At 30.1% G+C, this 6,291-nt stretch overlaps 1 long non-coding RNA gene across 1 annotated transcript; it reads left to right on the top strand.

The window, feature by feature from the left end:
* Window positions 1–4,023: 4,023 nt before the first annotated feature.
* Window positions 4,024–5,920, top strand: LOC131655895 (uncharacterized). The gene is made up of 3 exons (XR_009299917.1): window positions 4,024–4,177; window positions 4,254–4,381; window positions 4,470–5,920. It is a non-coding gene; the product is annotated as an uncharacterized LOC131655895 (long non-coding RNA).
* Window positions 5,921–6,291: the final 371 nt, after the last annotated feature.

Below are 6,291 nucleotides of genomic sequence, written 5' to 3'. Positions count from 1 at the left end.
CCAAAGAGAAATACACAAAGAAGAAGAGAAATGAATCGAAAATATCCCGGTTTGTCAGCTCCGTTCGACGCTCAATCCACCCCCGATCATCCTTATGCAACCTCGGAAGTTGTTTTCTAAGCCAATTCTACTCTAAGAATGAAGTTGATGGTGTTGGGACTCAAAAATACCCAACCCATAACCTAAAAATGTGATTTTTGCCCCTTTTAACGAGCTGCTATCTTAGCAGGTCCGCTTAGCGGACCCCCTCTGCTCAGCGGACTCAAAATTGCATCCAGACTCTGATTTGCTCTGCTGGAGCTCTGCTCAGCGGACCCCCTCCGCTCAGCAGACTTACAGCAAAAGTGAAATCTTGTTTTCGCCATAAGTTGAGAACCGTAACTCCGAATTGCGCCCGGTTCGAAGCGTTGGAAATCTTATTCAATGCTCTATCCAATAATGAATGAATGGAAACCAAAATGATGATTTTGGTCATCCTTATTTTCAGCCTATGGAAGTCCGCTTGACGGTGGCTAAGCGGACTTTCACCAAAGTTGCGAAATCGAAGCCGTGCCTTTGACACTTTATTCCTCAAGGCTCCAATAAGCATGAATACCTATAAAAACAAAGGAAAAACTATCAAATGGTATAAAAGTATACGAAAATACAACTATTCAAAAAGTATACGTATTTATACGCAAAACGGGGAATTATTCAAACGGTGTTAACAAAAGTATCGATAAGTGCCACTATTTACATACACAAAATATCGACATTTTGGCACTTATCATATTCCATAGTCGGACGACTGCTTGAAGCAAGCGTATTGCTAGTCTCTGGCACATTCATCGGCAGTTTTTTTACTCATGTTAAATAATTTATCTATTTATATAAATATATTTTTCAAAATATTTTAATTTCTAACTTTTTTAAATTTTTTAATAGATATTAATTATCATTTAAAATAGAATTAATTATTAAAACTTATATTAATTAATAAATTTTGATTACATCTCTAGTTTACATAGATATTAATTATTATAAAAAAACATTTCATTTTTAATAATTATTAAAATTTTAATAGATATTAATTATTTTAAAAAATATTTCATTTTTTAAATATAAATACTTTTTAGTAAAAAAAAAAGTAACAAATAAATAACCTTTTAAAAAGAAGGTTCCTTATTTATTTTTAAATATAATAACAGTTTAAAAACCTTTTACCTTATTCATTGATTATTATATATGATTCATTATATATATATATATATATATATATATATATATATATATATATATATATATATATATATATATATATATATATATATATATATATATATATATATATATATATATTAATCGATTTTTTTAATTTTACAATAATATTTATTTTATAATCTGTTTTTAATAATCTATTTTTAATAATATATAATCTGTTTTTATTAAAACCAATATTTTTTTTCAATAAAATATATATATTATTTTAAAAATTATATATACAAATTATTTCTATCTTCCTAAAAACAGATTAAATAACAAATAAAAGTAAAACAGATTAAATTAAAACTAATATTCTTTTATATCAATAAAATGTATATTTTATTTTAAAAGTTATATATAAATAAAATATATAACAGATTTAATAAAAAATAACAAAACAACAATTAATACCTACAAATACAAAACAAATAAAATGTATAACAAATTTAATGTATATTTCATTAAAGTGTATAATAAAACAAATAATACCTACAAATACAAAAACTATAGCTAATACCAATAAAATAAAAAGTAAATGCTAAAAATACCTCTATCTTCCTCTATTATTCCTTCAAAAGTTCCTCTAGAAGCTCCTCGAAACACAGAAAAAATACCTACAACAAACATATTTTTATTAACAACAAAATTATAGGAAAACAAATTTTATTAAATGAGGTAAGAAATTAAAAGGGTTTGGAGAAATACCTTATGAAATTATAGAAATGAAATGGGGAAGAAATGAAATGGGGAAGAAGAGTGTTAGAGAAATGAAATGGGGAAGGAGTTTGGGAGAAGTGATAAAAACCAGAGATGAAGACGAAGCTAAATGTGAAGGGATTTTGGGAAACATATAAGAGAACCAGCGACATGAAAGCCACGTCGCTACTTTCCCAAATGAAAATCACGTCGCTAATCTCCAACGGTCACCTGTCCCTGCAAAAGCTGCAAATGTCTGCCAATCAGCGGCGTTTATTTCACGTCGCTAGTTTAACACGTGGAGGACACGTCGCTAGTCAGCCAACGGTCAACAAAAAGCTGCACAATGTCTGTTTGAGTCAGGATACTTTATTAGCGACGTGAACATCATGTCTCTAGTTTGAATTTCAAAATTTTTAAATTCCCCCATTTGAAATCCACCGCCCATTTTTATTTTATTTTATTTTTTCAAGTAGCGACGTGATGATAATGACACTATTTTTTTAAAAAAATTAAATATGCTGACACACATAATTGTATTGTAATTTGTAATACTTTATTAATATAATATGTAGTGACGTGATTATCACGTCGGAACACCCATTATTTTAACACGTGATAATCACGTCACTATATTAAGCAGATAGGGAGCTTGTTTCTTGTAGTGAACAACACATAGGCGCCAAAGCAAATGGCATGCCTATTCTTCATAAACATTTCCGCCAAATGGTATTGTGCATTCACCATAATTTTATACCAATGTGCTATTTGGTATGACGCATACTCCAGGGTGTACTGTCAAACCTAGACACTTTGGTAAATTTTCTAAAAAAATGATTTTTTTTTTTTTGTATTTTTTTTTAACGTGATTATTTAAATTTTTTATTTGTTGATTGCAGTAGATTGAATTAATTTAAATTTAAATTTTAAATATTAAAAAGGTACTACTAACAAAAAATTGATGTGAAATCTGTTATAAGTGTTGACTTTAATTAAAAAGAATGAAAAAAGAAACAAATAACGAATCATTAAAGTTGGTGACAAATAATAAAAAATCTTTTTATTTTAAGCAAATTTGTGTGTTTCTTCGTAGTTTTTCAGATTCCATTCATATATTAATTCAAAAAAGAATCATTAACATATGACATTGTAAAGAAAAAATAATGTAAATGATAAAAAATAAAAAATAATTTAAATAATTTCTTTGTAAAGCTGCCATATAAGCTGTATGGGACGGCATAACTTGTTCTATTTCTAAATAACCTTCTTTAGTAGTATATTTATTAGAATAATGCTATACTTACACCCCAAACTTACACCAATACTTACACCAAACACTGTTCACCGTATTTATACGGTGAACAGTGTTTTTTAAAATAAAATAATAATATTTATAAAAAATATTTTTTATTTTTAAAATTATGGACGACACTATTCATGTAAGGACGTGCATTAACCAACTTCATTACTGCATTAATCAAGTTTTTACACTGCATTAACCAAGTTTGGTGACTGCTAAAAATCAATTTTAATACCTGGATGTTGCATTAACCAACTTCATTACTGCATTAACCAAGTCTTTACACTGGATTAACCAAATTTGAGTAATGCTATTCTTACACCCATGAACAGTACTTTCCAGTAGTCATTAAATTTGGTTAATGCAGTGTAAAAACTTGGTTAATGCAGTAATGAAGTTGGTTAATGCAACATCCAAGTATTAAAAATAATTTTTAGCAGTCACCAAACTTGGTTAATGCAGTATAAAAACTTGGTTAAAGCAGTAATGAAATTGGTTAATGCACGTCCTTATATGAACAGTGTCGTCCGTAATTTTAAAAATAAAAAAATATTTTTTATAAATATTATTATTTTATTTTAAAAAACACTGTTCACCGTATAAATACGGTGAACATTGTTTGGTGTAAGTATTGGTGTAAGATTGAGGTGTAAGTATAGCATTGCTCTATTTATTGATAAATGATACGTAACATATACGCTTGACACCATATAACAACCGGAAAATAAAGTCAAAATTAACATATACCAGTGACAGCACATAACTAACGGAAAATAAAGTCAAAATTATATTGCCGTTAAAAGGAAAGATTGGTATTTGCTTAATAAACAAATCACATTTTAGCCTTTAGTTGTATCTGAATTTTGATTTCTTCTGTCTTGTCCAGTATCGATGGAAAGCGGCGACGAGAACGCCATGGCTGAGTATCGTAACCAAGTAGTAAGTTTCTTTCTCTCTATTGTTCCTCACACTAAATTTGCTTCTAATATAATTTCCTAACTTTGATTCTGGACAGCCTTTCGATGTTATCAACCCTCCACCAGGTATATGCGGCGGGATCAGCCCCTTCCCATAACTAACGAAGTTCGCGGTTATCTCATTCCTCTATGCGACCTTGCCTTAGACAAGTACAACACTGAACAGGTTCCAAACTTACAAGTTACACCACTATACTATATGTTTATTTATTGGAAACTTACAACACTGATTGTTATTTCTTCTTATTATCTAGGGTACCAATTTTGTGTTTGTTGATATTATCAAGTCAACCCATCAAGGTGTTGCTGGTACTAATTATTTCATCACCTTTCAAGCAAAATATCCAAACGGCCCTCTTGTAACTTTCCAGGCCTATGTTTATGTCAATTTGCCCTGTTATGGAGGACAGCCTGTGGTCGAGTCATGTGCTATCAAGCCTACATAAGTAGCGCATACACCTTGGTAATAATGTTGCAACAGGGCTATGTATGCTTACATATTCAACTTTGGTTATACTTTTTTATTTTTATTTTGTATTTGATTATGGTATTTGGAATGTGCTTCAGCCTTTTTTCTCATTCATAGCAAATATTAGAAACCAGCATTGGGCCTGGCAATACTAAGTTTCAAAAGAGATTGGAGTTTGTTGATAAATCATCATCTCATTCATTTTTGTAGTCGTGTGTGTACTAACGCGATATTGGATATGATACCGACACTGATATGTCAACTTAACATATTAACATCAGTTTCATGTCCGGCGCTGAAACGACATACCTTTGTTCAGAGGTGTTGGTGTTATTGAGGTTTATATCCTTTTCTTTAACATCACTTATTACCTCCTTCATTTAGGATGTGCGATGTGTGTTTTGATGCTAACTACACAATAGTACCAAAACACTCTTATGATATTTGAGGGCTTCTCAGTCGAAATTCAGTTACTCCTTTCCTTGCTCACTGTAATGGTGTTACATCTATGGTTTTAAATTGCGGCCGGAGATATAGTTGCAGGTGTTGTGATTAATGCGGTTGTTGCGATGCACTTTACAGCCGTTGCAAGTTGCGGGTGTTGTAATTATTGCGGTTGCTGCGATGCACGTTACAGCCGTTGAAGCATGAATTTTGATTGAAAAGACTTTGAAATATACCATTAAAAATCTCTTAAAGATAAATTTTTCAGAAGTTGATTGAGCTTTGGGTTTTAAATTTAGTTTTGACAAAAATATTTGAGGAAACATGATCGGGAATTGTCTGATGTGATTACAATAAGAAAAGAAGTCTGATTTTAAATCATATCGTAATTATGGTTCGATGCGGTTGCAAAAACTACGACATCAGCAATACTACAGTTGCAGAGTATGGTGTTTTAAAACAATCAAAGTTGATGTATGGTATTGGTATGGGATATGGTGTTTTAAAAAATTTGAGGTACCGGTATGTCTATAAAAAATAAGAGTGTTTTTTTATATTTCATTGGTGTTTTTTGAATTCCTTCCTATATATTTTTACCTTCTAAGACATCTGAAACGAACTATTTACTTGGAGGAATATATTATTTGCTAAGATGTACATCTGAAATATCAATTGTAAGTAACTTAGGTATTTGTATCTGTTTGATGCTATTTTTAAAATTTACCATTTCAACGAAGAACCGTATGCAAATTTGCTTGTTATCTCCCGCTAAAGAGGAGCTGGAAGAATTTTTACATGATTTGATTTAATACCATCTCAATTTTTCAGTGCTTGAAACTAATTTAACTAATTCATTTTGCTTTTGCAGTGTCTGTCTTTGATACAAGAGATAAAGTGTTGATCACTCATAGAAGCAAATGGAGACATGCCGATAGGAGTAATAATAATACACATTTTTATTGAAGAAAATTGACTTTGGAGTTCTTGTTTGCAAGATATGTTTGTAATGTTTAATAAGACTATATTTGATGCAACAATACAATTGAGATATTTCTAGAGATATTTCTACACAAATTTATATGATATCCACGGAAAGATAGTAAAGATATTTTACATTCTAGGATAATCTAAAAATGTTAAAATAGACAAGTCTATATATGGGT

Source organism: Vicia villosa, linkage group LG3 (genome assembly GCF_029867415.1).
Source record: "Vicia villosa cultivar HV-30 ecotype Madison, WI linkage group LG3, Vvil1.0, whole genome shotgun sequence".
In the NCBI taxonomy this organism is placed as follows: domain Eukaryota; kingdom Viridiplantae; phylum Streptophyta; class Magnoliopsida; order Fabales; family Fabaceae; genus Vicia; species Vicia villosa.
The sequence above is the reverse complement of the archived record's forward strand: the minus strand, read 5'-3'. Positions and strand labels throughout refer to the sequence as shown.